Raw genomic sequence first — 19,069 nt, forward strand, 5'->3', positions numbered from 1 at the left:
AGTTCCTCAAACAGCCAACTTGTTGCAGACATGGATTGCGCTGGTGTCTATCAGCTTCCATATGCCACAACTGCAACACAATGCTGGCTCAGTCATCTCTATTCTATTCAATTAATTATCTTGGATGTTAAATATTTTAGAGATGAATTTCTTAACTGTATTCTCCATCTGTAATAACATTGCCTGTTTTAAATTAATTGAAAGTCATTTAATACTCATCAATCACCTAGCTATGTTAGGTTCTTTTTCCCGAGGTTTCACACAGGAAATGCAATTCACACACACCAACGTCTGCAAACAGTTAAAAGTTTATTGAAGCCTGTACAAGCTGGATGACCCCTTTAAGCCTCTTTGCAGGCGTGCAAAGTTGAGTCAAAGTGAGGTCCTGAACAAAAAAAACACATCCCCTTTATACAGGTCAGTTGGCATTGCTTACAGATACTCTGGCCACTCCCCCACTGTCACATGCCACTCAAGACAACGCCCACGCACTCCTTCACAGTCACATTACCCCAGGTACAATGGCAGGATGAGATCATCCTCAAAGGTAATGTAAATGCAAATGCCCTAAACCTGGAGAATTGTTAAGCAAATGATTTCCTGACTAAGTCTTTCCCCAAGATAATGCAGGTGTGACATACCTAGCTTCAGAAAATGGCTAGAAAGCATTTCTGAATGGAAGAGATTGAATGATAGTTGAATTTGATAATAATAGGGGGAGCAGTAGCAAATGGCTGTTTAATTGGAGTGGGGGTAATTCGCATTCCTACACGACTGTCATCCCCACCTACTTTCAGAACATCTACTCAGTGCAGGTTAACCCTTTAATATTACATTAATGTCCAGAGATATTCCCATTTAATCTTTTAACATGACATCCCTCCTTTTATCATTCAATGATAACCATGTAGATGACACTACCAGCTTTCATAAGACTCTGACAGCCAGTATTTAAGCAAGTTATTAAGACACAATATGCAATGACTAAATTAACAAAAATTACTAGTCCACGCAGTAAATAGAATTTCTAAGATCCTCCCACGTGGAAAAAAAGTTCAGCAGTAAAGTTCTTAAATCCACAGTCCTTAGTGACCACTCCATCCCCTCCAAGTCAAGTGCAAAATAATCAGTTATCCAAAATCTCCTTCAGTAAAGTCCAACCTGAAAACAAAATTTAGTCTGTGCTTGCACACCACACAAGGAGAAATCTGAATTCTTGGATAAGGGCAGTTAAATACTTAACAAAGCTGACACAACTTTCATCCTTCCGGATGGAGAATACCTGCGCATCTGACGATGCAGTACCTCTGCTGCAGCAGGCAGCAGTGTAGGTGAACACAGCATTCTTTGCTGCTTCTGCTCCCGCTCTGCTGTTAAATGTAACATAGCCAACTAGCTGTTGTGATGTTAGCTTGATCAGTGAACCTTCATATCCCTTAAATGATCAAGAGAGAAGGTAAAGCTCATGTGGTTAATATCCATAGGAAGGCCACTGACAAAAAGCTACCGACCTCCTCTTCACTGTTGTTAGTTTCATGCTCATGACTGAGGAGCTGATTGAATCCTTTGGATCAGGTTGTGGTGGGGTAGGCAGTGGTCCGAAGGCATGCTTTATCTGTGAATGGAGAAAGTCTAGAGATGATGTTAGCTGCTGAAAATATCTTTGCAATTCCTCTCTCATTCCCTCCTTGCCAAAGTGGTTATCAATATGAAGACAGTCACACATTTGTGTGACTGCCTATATCAACATTCTCAGTCGTCTTGAAGTCTGTTACTCTGTTCACTATTTATGACATTAACAAGTTTTATACAATCTATAAACTTCTAAATTGTACTGCCTAAACAATTCAGTCAATTATAAATAACAATCAATGGTCCTAAAATCAAACCCTTAGGGGACCCCATTCAGGTTATTCAAAAATTATTTTCCTTTAACAAATTGAGACTTGGCTAATGTGAAAGCTGTCAGGAAAAGTATTTTCAAAATTTAGAACAACAAGAAAACAACAAAATGTTTCCTGTGCTCTAGCCAGTTAAGAGGCAGTTTCAATTCAGATTTAAATTTCAAATATTTATTGGAAACAAATGCAGAACATATTCAAATATGCTCTCCAAATGAAACTTCCCACATAAAACAGTCAGAATTGCAGTGGCAACTTTGGTAGAGATCAGCATTCTTTGAATTTGCAATATGAAGGGGGCCAATGAAGTCTTAACTATAATTGACAGAACTGAAACAGCTCAGCATCAAGTTCTAATATTCTCTAAAATCTTAATAAAACATCAAAATTAATATGCACTCTTCTTTCTGTGAACACTCTGCATTAAAAAAAAAGCAAAGACATTTTAATACAATACCCTCATCTGGCTAAAGCATGACCACTGACACAATTGTTTTTTTGAAACAGACATTGTAGAATTTGAAACAAATCAGGGGCTCAAGGTACTCAATCAATTTGTTTTAAGAATAACATGTTTGATAATTTTAAAAGGACATAATGCTGAACAATTTCAATGTAAAAACAAAAACTGCCTTACTACACAGTCCACAAAACATGTTGAATTGAGACCTTAATTCAAATAAGGCAAAACAGTTACTTAAAAGGATTTTCTGAACCAGTATTTTAATAAAACATAATATTTAAATATTAAACACTCTCAGCATGGCACAATTTACATTGAAACATTCCCCCTTAACTCAAGTATTAGTACAACCTTAATTTCAGAATTTCTCTTCTTTTTTGAAGAGCCTCTGGTCATAATTCTTCTCATTTTAATACAGGGGAAAAATGCACACATTTGAGGACCACCCCCCCCCCCCCCCCACTCAGTTCATCCGGTGATGATCCATGAAATAGAAAATGAGAAATCAAACAGATAGAGGAGGTGGCCCCAAAAGATCCACACCATAGCTGGACAAAATTAAATCATGTCCACAGACTCCGAATCAACCACATTGCCACAGAAACAAAACCCACAAGCACTGGCCCAAAGTTCCCAAAGCTCTGCGATCTCCACAGCACCTGGCGCACACACACAAGAAGATCACCAAAACATCCTCACTTTGGTGGAAACTGGACAGAGGAATGCCACTCCACTACTGGATGAGGCCTCGAAGGAAAGAAAGACCAACCATATCCTCCTGATGAAATCACACTCACAAAGAGAAAAGCCTCGCAGCAGACCACATGGTGAAGACCAAGCCACTCTCCTCCCCCAAAAGAAAGACTCATAGAGTCGAGTCCACAGTGGAAAAACCCGGACAAAGCTTCCCTGGCAGTCAATGCCCCTTACTGTCAGGACCTGAGCAGACTAGCTCCACTTTCACCCTCTTCTCCCAGTGACGCCATGCTATCCTAAAAGTATTTCTAAGGGGAGAAGTGGGGAACAAAGGCAACAATTTTAAGAAGTGCCAAATTCTGACCTTTTTTAATGCTCTGGAGCCTCAAATCTCGTGTCTGTAGAGGACTTTAAACTCCCTTTACCCCAGAGGACATTAACCCCTTTCTAACCCTGGGGACTCTCTCCCTTACGTGACCCTGGGGACTCGAACCCCGACTTGACTCTGGGGACTCTAACACCAACTTAATCCTGGGGAGTCTAACCCCGATTTAACCCTCTTTGTGCAAAGCGACTTGTTGGCGTGCAAGTGTGAGAGTTACTTCAAAGATTCCGTCAGCACTGAGTCCCAGGAGACGAGGGGTCAACTGAGTGTTAAGCTTAGAGAGAGAGAGAGAGAGAGAGAGAGAGAGAGAGAGATCAAGGTGAAGCTTACCTTGTGGGCTCATCCATCTCATGCAACCAACATTCAGACAATTGTTTACTCAGTCCACCTGGAAGCTCCGTGTATGTTGGAATCCCACCACTGCTACCATATGTTCGGTTTTTTTCTCCCTGAGATTTCACACACACCAACTTCTGCAAACAGTTAAAGTTTATTAAAGCCTGTACAAGCTAGGTGACCCCTTTTACCCTCTTTGCAGGCGTGCAAAGTCAAGTCAAACTGAGGCCCTAGACAAAGAAAACACATCCCCTTTATACATGTCAGTTGGTCTTGCTCAGATACTCTGGCCACTCCCCCACTGTCACATGCCACTCAAGACAACCCCCAGTCACTTCCTCACAGTCACGTGTTACCCTAGGTACAATGGTAGGATGAGATCATCGTCAGAGATAATGTAAATGCAAATGCCCTAAACTGGGGAATTGTTATGCGAACGATTTCCTGACTCAGTGATTTCCCCAGACAATGCAAGTGTGACATACCTAGCTTCAGGGGATGGCTAGAAAGCAGTTTGGAATGGAAGAGACTGAATGATAGTTTAATTTGATCATAGTAGGGGGAGTAGTAACAAATGATTGTCTAATTGGAGTGGGAGTCATCCACCCACTTCCAGAATGTTTACTCAGTACAGTTTAATCCTTTAATATTACATTAATGTCCAGAGAGATATTTCCATTTAATTTTTTAACATTTCAGCTGTTTTCCTCTGATGACACACTTTGGGTCTTACAGAATGATCAAGTTGAAGGGGTTCTCTGCCACCAGTTTTCATCTTCTTTCTCGTAGAACTTCTCATTTTTATGAAGCTTCTGACCCGTACACTCACATTGTTTCAGAAGCTGCTGACTCTGTTCTTTTACTCTTTATGAAGTTGCTGACTCCACTTTCTCTTGTGCTGTTTCAGAACCAACTCTATCTTGCTCAGTAAATTTCACAACAATGCTGACTTGTTTAACACTTCTCCCAATCCAGTTACATGCCATCCAGTAACACAATACTTCAAGTATACCTGCACCAATTTCACCCCATACAGATGACTGAAAATCAAGCCATATTTGCAGATGCTTCAGTATTTAAAAGAAAAATATGGGCTGAAGATTTAATGGAAAATAGAGAGATAAATAATTGTTGGAGATGCTATGGCTACAGTTGAATGGATAAAACTGAAACCAAATCAGAGAATGTTTCCTGAGTTAGAGAGCTATCTATGGTGAAGATAATGGATAGTTAAACCAATTGTAAGTTTGTATCTCATGGTCATGAGAGAATAAAAATAGGAATCAAACAAAGTAAAAAAAAAACAAGATGGGAGACAGTAAAGAATTTGCTGTGGACAAGTGCATCAAAGATGGAGAGAAGAAGTGTTTGAACAAACATATAGGTATTAAGATAACTTAATGATTTTAAGGCTTAAAAATATATTGAGTCCAGAATCTCGATTCAATTCTGTTTCCTAAGACTCCTTATTGCTCAATTGCTTCACTCACTAGTGCCGTGTTATATTTTCTGCTCCATTTCCAAATTTGCTCCCTTCCCACTAGGTGCCCCTCACCACCAATGAGCAATGTGCTGATAATAGAACTGTAATATCGAATAAAGATATATTCAAAATAAATTTGATTTGTTATTAACTGTTAGTGGATAATGGATTTTCAAACTATTTAGCATTGCCAAAAGACTGACAGATTTAGGTATTATTGTAAAGAATTAAATATTTGTTCTAAGATTTTAATTCATGATTAGATTTAAAATAGGCAGGTTACAGTGCCTACATTACTTTTAACTAATTGAAATTATTATAGTAGGAATGAGAAACATGACAATTAACAATTTATAAAAAGTAGGAAATTGTTACAATGTACATTTTTATTTAAAAAATTAAGAAAGGCAAATCAGCATACTATAATTAACAGGGCAGCATTTAACTGTCTGACCCAATCATGCAATAAAAGCAGAAATAAAATTTGCACAGCTTTTTAAATCTGGACACCAAGTAACCTTGTAACAACATTGATGAATTTGCAAAGACTAATATTTATTTTCAATAATATTTTGCAGTGTTAAGCAATACTGGAATCTCATTTTAAAGGCTGCATTTTTCCTATTTCTTCCTAATTAACATGAGAGGCAGGAGACTTCTTGTGGTTAAATGGAAAGGATATGGATTTTGACAAAGTGTACTCAGAATTGTATCTAGGATACCAAGCAACATGTTCCCAAGATGGTTCAGTCATCCTCTAGTAGAATCCTTTTTGAATTTCCTAACCTTGTACAGTCAACTAGGTTCAACTCAGTTACGCCTAAATTTACTGTTAGATTCTAAATCCAACATTCAATTGGAACTTGGCTCCCCTGAAAGAATTTAAAAGCATGAATGCACATATATTATTGTGCACAAAATAAGTGCTACCTTTCCTATATTGAACACTAGGAACACACAAATCAGGAGTGACCCCTCTAGCCAGCACTGCCATTTTATCAGATCTTGTCTAATTTGAATAATCCATGATCCTCCCGTTTATCTTTCACCCACTTAAGAATCAACCTTCCTATCCCTTAAACATATTCAAAGACTGCTTTCACTGCCTTTTGAGAAAAAGAGTTTCGAAGACATATGATAATCTGAGAAAAAGATTTTCCTCATCTATCTGAAATGGGCGACTGCCTATTTTTTAAAGTCACTTCTAAGTTCCAGATTCTCCCACAAATGGAAACATCCTGTCCACCACCTACCCTGTCAAAATAACTCCAAATCTTATGCTTTAACGGTCATCTCTTATTCTCCTAAACTCCAGCATATACAAGCCTAGCCTTTCTTCATTAGACAACGTGCCTAATCGAGGTAATAGTTTACTAGACCTCCTCTGAACTGCTTCCAATACATCCACATCCTTCCTTAATTAAGACCAATACCACAAATATAGTTTTACCAATAATCTGTATAACTAAAGCATAACCTTCCTACTTCTGTATTCATCTTACAATAAATAACATTGTAATATATTTAATTACTTGCTGTATTGTCTCATGCTCTATTACACCAAGATTCCTCTGTATTCCAAATTCTGCAATCCTGACCATTTAGATGGTTTTTGTTATTTGTCTATTAAAATGGGTAATTTCACATTCTCCCACATTAATCCGCATTTGTCAGATTATTATTCACTCACTCAACCAAACTATGGTACAGAGGAACCTCGATTATCCAAATACCAATTATTTGAAAATCGAATTATCCGAAGGAGATCGCGAGGTCCCGATGGAAACATTACAACAAAGATATGTTTCCAACAATCATCGCGTCTGTTGTTTACCGTGATTAAACAGGCACCGTCTCCAAATGACTGACTGCCCACCCTCTCTCTCTCCCCCCACACTTTCCCTGGAGTTCCACAGAGGGGTGTACCCTAAACCCCTCTTCCCCAAATAATCTCTCCAATATTGTCCTGTACAGGGCAAACATGGAACCTGTCAAAAAGTTGCAGTAAAAAGTTGTGTCTGTAGCTGTGTGTGTGTGCACGCTATTTGGAGACTTATCCCACAAAGGCAACTGCAGCAGCAGTCTTGTTGGTGTCCAGTCCAGCTGCCCCGGAGAGAGGGCGGGTGTGTATGGGCTTGAGAGGCAGGTGGTGTCGGATTGTGTGGGGGGGGGGGGGGGGTGTTGGGGGGGGGCGTTGTCAGACAGGGTTGGGGCCAGGGGGCAGTGTCAGATGGGGTTGGGAGCAGGGGCAGAGTCGGACGGGGTTGGGGGTGGGGTCGGTGTTGGACGGGGTTGGGGGAGCGGTATTTGCCGGGGGGGGCGGGGTTGGGAACGGGGTCTTGCGCACTGTGTGCTGCTGCAGCCTCCTGAACGAGGAGCAGACTTTTAAAACTCTGAGCCCTACAGGAAAGGCATTTAATCGATTAACCGAATAATTGATTATTCGAACGAAATAGTGCCTGCCCATCTCGTTCGGATAATCGAGGTTCCCCTGTTTATGCCCTTGTATAGAAGCCTCACTTCCTCTTTGTCAGTGAATTTAGCAAAGATGTGTTGTCCCATTATCCAAATCAGTTATATAAATTGTCAAGATATTGAAGCCCCACTACTGAGCTCTGTGGCACATGACTTATTATATCTTACCAACCAAAATGACACATTTATGCCTATTGTTTGCTGTTAGGTGCCAACATTCTATCTAAGCTAATGTTACATTGTTGAACCACAAGTTGTTATTTTAATGGGGCACCTTTTCAAATGTGTTACTGGACTTCAAGTACAGCACATTCACCAGTTCCACTTTATCTGCAGAAAATTTCTTCCATTATGTTTATTAAACATGATTTCATTTTCATAAAAGCATATTGACTCTGCTCGGTTAACTTGGAACTTTTCTAAGTGCCCTGCCAGAACTTCTTGAAAAATTGCATTTAATATCTTCTCAATGATTGATAAGCTAACTGGGGTCCAGCTTCCTGCTCTGTCACCCTTCCTTTCTGAATAAGTAAGTTATATTCACTAACTTCCAATCAATATAACATTCCCCAAATATAGGGAGTTCTGTAAAATTAAAAGCAATTCCTCAACTATCTCACCAACCAAAACAAACCTGAAAAAAACTGTGGATGCTGTAAATCAGAAACAAAAACAGAAGTTGCTGGAAAAGCTCAGCAGGTCTGGCAGCATCTGTGAAGAGAAATCAGAGTTAACATTTTGGGTCCTGTGACTCTTCCTCAGAACTGATGGTAGCTGGGAAAATGTTGGTTTATATGCAGGAGATTGGATGGGAGTGTGGGTAAGGAATAAATGACAGGTGGGAATAGAGCCCATAGAGAGAAAAGAACAGTTCGACAAAGGAGTGTCTAACTAATGGCTAGGAGAGTGGACAACTGTTAATGGAAACCGTTAGTAGCTAATGACAGACTATATGATAACAAGCCTCGTATATGGGACTAGGGGCTAAGACATGGGAAAGTTCAGGTCCTAAAATTATTGAACTTAATATTGAGTCCAGAGGGCTGCAGAGTCCCCATGCGGAAAATGGGGTGTGTTCTTCCAGCCTGCGCTGAGTGTTGCAGGAACCCTGCAGTAAACCTAACCCAAGATGTTGGCTTGGGAACAGGATGGTGTGTTAAAGTAGCAGGCAAGCTCAGGGTCGTTTTGTAGACAAAATGTATATGTTCTGCGAAGCGGTCACCCAGTCTATACTTCATAGCCTCAGTGTAGAGGACACCACATTGTGAATAGTTAATACAGTACACTAGATTGTGTGAAGTGCAGATAAAGTGCTGCTTCACATGGAAGGTATGTTTGGACCCTTCTATTCTTAGGAGGGTGGAGCTAAATGGGAAGGTGTTACATCTTTGGGGGTTGCAGGGAAAGGTGCCGTGGGGCTATGGAGGGGGTATGGGAGTGAAGGAAGAGTGGACCAAGGTGTCCTGCAGGAAATGGTCCCTATAGAAGGTGGACAAGGGAGGGGAGGGGAATATGTGTCTGGTGGTGGCATCTGACTAGAGAAAACGGCTGATGATGTTCTTGATGTGGATGCTGGTGGGATAGTTGGTGAGGACAAGGGAAACCTATTGCAGATGGGTCGCACCTGCTTGAGAGCCCTGTCAACATCTCCCACACTTCTGCCCTCACCTCCTCTCTTCCTACCCCCAAAGTGATAGGGCTCCCCTTGTCTTTACCTACCATCCCACCAGATCCACATCCAGGAGATCATCAGCTGCCATTTCCACCACCTCCAGCGAGATGCCACCATCAGATATGCATTCCCCTCCGCTCTCTTGTCCACCTTCTGCAGACTCTGTTTCCTCCGGGACACCTTGGTCCACTCCTCTAACAAACCCCCTCCACCCACGACCCAGCACCTTCCCCTGCAACTCAATGTGTAACACCTGTCCATTTACCTCCTCCCTCCCTCAGTATCCAAGGGCCCACACATACCTTGTACTTGAAGCAGCACCTTACCTGCAATTCGCACAATCTAGTCTATTGCATTCGCTGCTCACAATGTGGCCTCCACTACTCTGGTGCAACAAAACGTAGACTGGGTGACCACTTCACAGAATACCTACATTCTGCATGCAGAAAAAGACCCCAAGCTTCCAATTACCACTTTAACACACCACCCTGTTCCCTGGCCAACATCTGTCTCAGGCTTGCTGCAGTGTTCCAGTGACACTCAGTGTAGGCTGGAAGAACAACATCTCATTTTCTGCTTGGGGACCCTCCAGACTCAATATCAAATTCAATAATTTTAGGGCCTGAGCTCTCTCATGCCCTAGCCCCCAATCCCACACACCAGACCTTGTTATCAGAAAGTCTGCCATTATATACTGGATTAGTGGTGCTGGAAGAGCACAGCAGTTCAGAACTACCTGTCGTTAGCCACTAAAGTCTCCATGAACAGCTATTCCCTCTCCTGGCCAGATAGTTATCCAACCATTTGTTTATCCTACTGTTCTTCTCGCTCTTTGGGCTCTATCTCCACCAATCTTTTACTCCTTACTCCCTACCCTATCTTCTCCATATAAACCAACATTTTCCTTGCTCCCATCAGTTCCGAGAAAGTAACAGTAGCAAAACATTAACTCTGATTTCTCTTCACAGGTGCTGTTGGACCTGCTGAGCTTTTCCAGCAACTTCTGTTTTTGTATCTCACTAATCACTTGTTTTAAGATGATAGACTGAGGTTCATCAGGACCTGGAACTTGTCAGCCACATCCCAACAGTTCTTCTTTACTATTTCCCTGGGGATTGCAATGTTCTCTAGGTTCTCCCTGTCTTTCATTCTGACTTAAATATATGTCTGGAAAGTTACATACAATCTCTATCATGAAGACCAATAGAAACTACCTTTTCAATTCATGTGCCATCTTCTTATCTTTCATTATTAATTCCTCAGACTCATTTCTGAAAGGACCAAAACTCACTTTTATCTTAGAAACCCTACAGCATCATAGAATCCCTACAGTGTGGAAACAGGCCCTTCAGCTCAACCAGTCCACACCGACCCACTGAACAGAAACCACCCAGACCCATTCCCCCTTCCCTACATTTACCCCTACATGTACATTTACACATCCCTGAACACTATGAGCAATTTATCACAGCCAATTCACTTAACCTGCACATCTTTGAAACTGGAACACCTGGAGGAAACCAAACAGTCACAGGGAAAATGTGCAAACTCCACACAGACAGTTGCCCAGGGCTGAAACTGAACCTGTGTCCGTGGTGCTGTGAGACAGCAGTACTAACCACTCAGTCACCAGTATCTTTCTTTGTACATAGCTATAGAAACTCTTCCTGTCTGTTTAATATTTCCAGCAAGCTTTCAAAGCAAATAAACACTAAAAAATTGATAAGAAGTGAAAAATTAGTATAAGAGGAAGCAGCCTTAGATTGATTTGCTTGCAATAACAATGAGTTTTAGTTTTGACGGTATTTTAAACATACTTTTAGAAATGGGCAATTTGAGATGCGTAACAAATGTTGGTCTTGCCAAAGTCCATATTCCATAAAAGAATTAAAAAAAGGAAAACCAAGATAGTGGCTGAATTAAAACTAGATGCTCGGTTTGCTAATGTGTAATAATATATCGATCACACAGAGTCTGGCTGTGTTGCACAATTCACATGTCTAGGTCAAATGTCACATGCCCAAACATCTATAAATTCATTGGATTAACCAGATTAGTATAGGTTGCATAACTGGTTTGATTCCATTTGGATCAGGACTGTAATGTTCTCCCACTTCCAAGTCAAAGGAGCAAGAATACAGTGAGCAAGAATATTGTGTAAACAACAAGATCATTAAGTTTGGTTTTCCTTCAAATAACTAATAATTTAAAAGATGAATGAGATCCATTCTTCAGAAAGAAAATTCAACAAAAGTTGCACTTTTATTCCTAAACTAACCCTTAAATTCTTAATTAGAAATTTCAAAACATCTGCTACAATTATTACAGGTAAAGACATTTTAAAATAACTTCTGTTCATTCTTAAGAATAGATGTTCACACACTTAAAGTCATTTATACTTCATAAACTCAAAGATTTTATATTTGACAGTAAAATTGGAAATTACATAGTACCAAGTCTCCATTTCTGCTATATTAAGTGAAAAGTACTGCACCTAAATGTAGTGTGGAAAATGCAATCCACATATTAACCATAGAGAGCCATACTGGTAAATAGTCTCAGTATAATGCTTCAATATAAGAGAAACTAGGTTTTGCAGCAGAACTCAACGCCAAAATAGTGGCAGTCTTGTCCAGCAGTTTCTTCTTGAAGGCGTTTCTGCATTCAAATTTGATGGGTATATTTAACCTCATTTCCTAAGGTACGTCAATATTATTTAGTCAACTCTACTATTTTTCTTTAGGTTCTAGTGATTTTTGTTCAGTTTTCAAAACTATTTACAATGTTCATTTGAAAAGCTTTACTCAGGTATCATATCTATATAGAGTTAGAAACAGCTAACTTTTTCGTGTGCATATGGAAAGAAAAAAAAGTTGAAGCAATGATTCTACAGCTCTTGAAGTTATATAGCTTTCATAAAGGATATTAAGCTGAGACAGATCTTGAGAGATGAGGGAGAAAGGTTATCTTCACACTTAATATTTTTAATGTTTTAAAGCAGAATATTACATATAATTCTCATATCATAATGAGTTAGAAAACTCAAATTAATTGCTAACGTGGGGAAAAAAGCAAAAACATTCTTCTCACATGGAACAGATTTTTCTTAAAGTTGAATGTTCTATTATGTAGAATTTTTCAGGAAAAGATTAAGAAGACAATAGTAGAAGGAATGAGATTGAGCATGATAAGAGCACCATGCTCTTATCTGCCACTAGGCAGACTATTGGGATTGAAACACAGAATTGAAAGATACAGTTGTATAGTTCAAAGAAGTATAGTTAATGTGAGAGCAGTAGGAAGGGGTGGGTGCAGGTAACAATCAACTCAAATGATGCCTTCAGCTGCTTTATCTTTTTCTCTTGCCAAATTATGCCATCCACCATCAGCCAAGAGGGCAAAGAAACATTTAATTGAAAAAAAAGAGAAAAGAGCAACATGTAGAAAGCAAAGACAGGTGTATGAGCCCAAATTATCCAACTTATCATTTGCAATGTCCTACTCATTCTGCTAGTCACTGCTATTTCTTTCTGTTAAATTTGCTCTACTTTCCTGTAAACACGAAGATGAAAGGCAAAATAATCACTCAGGATAACATGGATACATGCCAAGAAATTATACTTGAAATCAAGTGACTGTCAACAAATTGTATTCTATTTGAGATAGCAGATAAAATGAACTTGTTTGAATGAAAAAATATTTAATCAAATGTGGTCATTAATTTTACCGTGTGATGAATTAAAGTGCTTGGCAACACCAATGAATTAAGAACAAAGAACAAAAAAAATTTACAGCTTAGGAACAGGGCCTTCGGCCCTCCAAGCCTGAGCCGATCCAATCCACTGTCTAAACCTATTGCCCAATTCCTAAACATCTGTATCCCTCTCCTCCCCACCTTACTCATTCATCTGTCCAGACGCACCTTAAATGAATCTATCGTGCTTGCCTCTACTACCTCTACTAGCAACGCCTTTCAGGCACCTACCACCTACCAGGCATGTCCCCCCGCCTCACCTTGAACGCATGACCTCCCATTATTAAATCCCTCACCCTGGGAAAAAGCTTATCTCTATTTACCCTGTCTATACCCTTCATGATTTTGTAGACCTCCATCAGGTCCCCACTCAATCTCCTTTTTTCTAATAAAAACAATCCTAACGTACTTAACCTTTCTTCATAGTTAGTACCTTCCATACCAGGCAACATCCTTGTAAACCTTCTCTGCACCGTCTCAAAGCGTCCACATCCTTTTGGTAATGTGGCAACCAGAACTGTACTCAGTATTCTAAATGCGGCTGCACCAAAGTCTTGTACAATTTTAGCATGACATGCCAGCTCTTATACTCCATACCCCGTCTGATGAAGGCAAGCATACTATATGCCTTCTCTATCCACCTGTGCAGCCACCTTCAGGACACCCAGATCTCTCTGCTTATAAACTTGTCCCAAGGCTCTTCCATTTACAGTTTAGTTCACTCTAGAATTAGACTTTCCAAAATGCATCATCTCATATGTGCCTGGATTGAACTCCACCTGTCACTTCTCTGCCCAACTCTCCAATCTATCTATGTTCTCCTGTATTCTTTGACAGTCCCCTATACTTTCTGCTACTCCACCAATCTTCGTGTCATCTGCAAACTTACTGAGTTTAGATTACAGTGGTGCTGGAAAAGCACAGCAGATCAGTCAGCACAGATTCCTGTGGAACACCACTGGTCACCTTTCTCCATTTCAAGAAACTCCCTTCAATTACTAATCTCTGTCTCCTGTTGTTCAACCAGTTCTTTATCCACCCAGCGAGAACACCCTGCACACCATGTGACTTCACTTTCTCCATTAGTTTACCATGGGGAACCTTATCAAATGCCTTACTAAAATCCATGTATATGATATCTACAGCCCTTCCTTCATCTATCAACTTGGTCACTTCCTCAAAGAACTCTATTAAGTTGGCAAGGCACGATCTCCCCTGCACAAAACCATGTTTCCTATCACTGATAAGCCCAATCTTTTCTAAATATAAATAGATTTTATCCCTCAGTACCCTCTCCAGCATCTTTCCCACCACTGACGTCAGGTTCACTGGTCTGTGGTTATCTGGAATATCCCTACGAGATAAAAACAATGACTGCAGATGCTGGAAACCAGATTCTGGAATAGAGTGGTGCTGAAAAAGCACAGCAGTTCCCATCCAAGGAGCAGGAAAATCGACATTTTGGGCAAAAGTCCTTCACCAGGAATACCCTGGAATATCCCTACTACCCTTCTTGTACAGGGGGACAACATGAGCAACCCTCCATTCCTCCGGCAACTCACCTTTGTTTAAGGATGCCACAAAGGTATCTGTCAGGGCCCTAGCTATTTCCTTTCTCACCTCCCTCAGCAACCTGGATAGGTCCCATCTGGTGCTGGGGATTTGTCCACCTTAATATCCTTTAGCCTACCCAACACATCTTCCCTCCTTATGTCAATGTGACTCAGAGTAAACAAACTTCTATCTCTAATCTCAGCATTCATCACCTTCCGTTCCTCAGTGAATTATATGCAAACTATACAATTCATGTGCAAGATTTCTCCTTCAATACATAACATGGCTCTACTTTGCATATTTGCAAGAATAAACAAGATTTTTGGAAAGAAAATCAATCATACAGTTTACAATTAAAATTATCAAAAGGTAGTCAAAACATACACCATTAGTAAAATGAAGCTTCAGGGTGAAGGATAATTTTGCACCATTAAACTCATCCTCGGAACTGTGCTGGTTCCAGAGATGTGTTTTCAGTTATCCATTAGGATGATTACTTATTTCCACCTCCCAAATCCCACCACACTCCCAAAAACAAAACTTTTGCTTTTATCATTCCAGATATAATTGTAATGAAACTGTTCTTGGAAAGCACCCACTCACTACTATAAATTTCAAAAGTCAACAATTGTATCATGTCCCACATGTCTTGAGATATTAAATATCAAACTATACGATTATTCTTCAAAATATTAAATTTTAAATACTTTTGACAAATCCACAGCTTTACACAATTTCTGTAAGCTCCTCTAGCATTATATTCTTTTTACGTTTTAATCAAATCTAGCCTCTCATACATTGTTCATCCTTCATTTGACATCTATGACTGACTTGACCCTAATCTCCGTAACCTTAGTTTGCAACACTTGGACATTCCAGCCTTAAAAGAAACATAAACATCACAAAAATGCCATATTTAACTAATCCACCTGCACTTCTCTTAATTTCTTCCTAAATGGTGAGGTTCACCATCTAAACGCTTTACTTATGTAGTACTTTTCATGTCCAAAGACACTCTACCTTAACTAATTAAAAAACATAAACGTGAATTGATAGTTGTTATGCTGGCAAATTCTATGCACAAGTATCCATCAGCAGCTCTGAGATAAGGAGGTGTCAGTTGTGGTTCTGTTGAACCACTTTTCTTGGTGTCAGAACATTCTGGTTGAAGGTCCAGTAACTTGAGCACATGATCTAGCTTGTACTCATCGTTTATACAAAACGTCAAATTACATTCTATTGTCTTCAGATGAATGGTACTAGTTGAAGATGTATACAGCAAATTTCATTACGTTAGACATCTCTTGTAAGGGTAATGTGCAGTTATTGTTATAATGTTGGAAAAGATTTGCACACAGCAAATTCCCACAGAGGACAATGTAGTAACAGCTGCATGTTTTTTTTGAGATATTTATTGGGAAATTAGTGTTTGTTCGAACATTGGGGAAACTACCTTACTCTTTGAAATAATGTCACTGATACTTTTATATCAAACAGAAGGAAGATGGGGCATTTGTCTAATGGTTCATTCAAAAGATGGCACCCACAACAATGCAAAACTTCCTCCAAACATACTGGAGTGCCAGCCTAGATTTTTAAGTTTCAATTGCTAGTGTATGATTTGAACCTATAATTTTCTGAATCAGGTGAGATTGTGACTATTTCAGTTGAGAGAACAGACAGTCCTTAAATCCAAACATATGTGGTGGTGGACGGTTGTTTTTCAGACTGGAGGCCTGTGACCAGTGGTGTGCCACAAGGATCGGTGCTGGGTCCTCTACTTTTTGTCATTTATACAAATGATTTGGATGCAAGCATAAGAGGTATGGTTAATAAGTTTGCAGATGACACCAAAATTGGAGGTGAAGTGGACAGCGAAGAGGGTTACCTCAGATTACAACAGGATCTGGACGAGATGGGCCAATGGGCTGAGAAGTGGCAGATGGAGTTTAATTCAGATAAATACAAGCTGCTGCATTTTGGGAAAGCAAATCTTAGCAGGACTTATATACTTAATGGTAAGGTCCTAGGGAGTGTTGCTGAACAAAGAGACCTTGGAGTGCAGGTTCATAGCTCCTTGAAAGTTGAGTCGCAGGTAGATAGGATAGTGAAGAAGGTGTTTGGTATGCCTTCCTTTATTGGTCACAGTATTGAGTACAGGAGTTGGGAGGTCATGTTGCGGCTGTACAAAACATTGGTTAGGCCACTGTTGGAATATTGTGTGCATCTCTGGTCTCCTTCCTATCAGAAACATGTTGTGAAACTTGAAAGGGTTCAGAAAAGATTTACAAGGATCTTGGCAGGGTTGGAGGATTTGAGCTTTAAGGAGAGGCTGAACAGGTTGGGACTGTTTTCCCTGGAGCTTCGGAGGGTGAGGGGTGACCTTATAGAGGTTTCCAAAATTGAGGGGCATGGATAGGATAAATAGGCAAAGTCTCTTCCCTGGGTTCGGGGAGTCCAGAACTGGAGGGCATAGGTTTAGGGTGAGAGGGGAAAAGATATAAAAGAGACCTAAGGGGCAACCTTTGCAGGCAGAGGGTGGTAGGTGTATGGAATGAGGAACCAGGGGATGAGGTGGAGGCTGGTACCATTGCAACATTTAAGAGGCATTTAGATGGGTATATGAATAGGAAGGGTTTGGAGGGATATGGGCCATGTGCTGGCAGGTGGGATTAGGTTGGGTTGGGATATCTGAACGGCGTGGACAGGTTGGACCGAAGGGTCTGTTTCCATGCTGTACATCCCTATGACTCTATGTGACATAAACTTTGGAAGGCTAGGAAACTTTGTCCAGATGTATTTCTATAATGAATGGCTGTTGATAAAGTGTGGCGCTGGAAAAAGCACAGCAGGTCAGGTCACATCTAAGAAGCAAGATAGTCGACGTATCTAGCTTTGAGTTCTGATAAAGGGTTAAGCCCAAAAGATCGACTCTCATCCTCCTCGGATGCTGCCTGACCTGCTGCGCTTTTTCCAGCACCACATTTTATCAACTCTGACTTCTCCAGCATCTGTCGTCCTCACTAACTCCTATAATGAGTGGCTCCCTGTACTGACAAATTACAACCTGGATTTGTTTGGACTGTTTGCATTATTTAGTCATTATACTGCTTTTGATGTGCACCACTTATTTCAGCTAGCTCTCACACTGACAAGAATTCTTCACAGATTTTCTGCAGCTATTTTGGTTCTGTTGTTTTGTGTGACCTCACTTCTTTCCCACAGCTCCTGCTGCTAATTAAGGAACAGCAACACAAACTTTGGAGTTGTGCCAGAATCATACGTTTCAGATCAAGTTTACATGTATTGGCTCAGCAAAATAATACTTGCATTCAAGTTATGTATTTTTTCAAAAAGATATTGGTAAGCTTTTTTTAAAAAAAAATCCTTATTTGCTGTGCTATTTTTCATTTTCTTTTGCGTCATCATTCCTTTTCAAAAACCCCCTTCTTTCCCTATTTTCTGCATTTGCTTACAAATTGTTAACTCTAACTTCTGCATGAATGAGCTCAATTCCTTTTGCAGAGATACTTCATATTTCAGCATTTTTTGTTTCTATTTCAGATTTCCAATATCTGAAATACGTTGTTTTTGAATGAGAAATCGAAGAATTATGTTGGTAGGTGCTAGAGATGATTAGCACTGCCCTGTTGGACAGATGGGCCGAATTTGCTGCGTTAAATTCTACAAATATGATCTATATTGGGGTCTGTTCAACTACTGAATGACAGGTGCTTTACAGGGGATACACACAAATATTTTTCTTTTTGTTCTGTGCACCAGGAAGACAACCGCCGTCAAACGTACCCAGCTGTTGGAACAAATGACTGATAATTCCTACCTGAAGTTATCCTATCCTCAATTTCTCCTCCTTCCCCACCCCCAACAAACCCTTCAATGGAATAAAATGAATTCGCCCTAACGAAGCCAATACACTAACTGCTTCCAGTAGTTTTGTTTCAGATTTGCCCAACTCCTATGCCCTTGTTGTACAACGCGATGGTGACCAAGAGAAAATAAATACCAATGTGGAGTCGGGGGGGGACCTCGCGCTTCCCCTTCGCATTATACGAAACCTATAATTTTGGTTACTTTTGCGGAGCGGGTGAAGGTAAGTTAATTTCAATCACCACGTAAATGAGAGAAAAACCTTAAGCTAACATTTACCATTAAGAACGGGACAAAGAACATGAGGACTAAAAAACCGTTAGTGGGACTGAATTCCAAGACCGCACAGCGCGAGCTCCCCTAATACCCGCCGGCCGGTTCGCGGCATCACGTGGTACTGCCCGCGGATTGGTCAGATCCGTGCGTGACGTTCATAGCCGGCGGCGGGCGGTTGTGGCGGCC

The 19,069-nt window shown here is 40.4% G+C and overlaps 1 long non-coding RNA gene across 2 annotated transcripts; it reads right to left on the reverse strand.

Moving 5' to 3' along the window:
* Positions 1 to 297: 297 nt before the first annotated feature.
* On the reverse strand, positions 298 to 19,061 carry LOC140469278 (uncharacterized). Of its 2 annotated transcripts, none has more exons than XR_011956048.1 (3): positions 18,887 to 19,061; positions 3,776 to 3,918; positions 298 to 1,615 (listed from the first exon to the last, which is right to left on the reverse strand). It is a non-coding gene; the product is annotated as an uncharacterized lncRNA (long non-coding RNA). The 2 variants fall into 2 exon arrangements; XR_011956047.1 differs by having other exon boundaries at positions 298 to 1,632.
* Positions 19,062 to 19,069: the final 8 nt, after the last annotated feature.

This window comes from Chiloscyllium punctatum, chromosome 49 (genome assembly GCF_047496795.1).
Source record: "Chiloscyllium punctatum isolate Juve2018m chromosome 49, sChiPun1.3, whole genome shotgun sequence".
Classification (NCBI taxonomy): domain Eukaryota; kingdom Metazoa; phylum Chordata; class Chondrichthyes; order Orectolobiformes; family Hemiscylliidae; genus Chiloscyllium; species Chiloscyllium punctatum.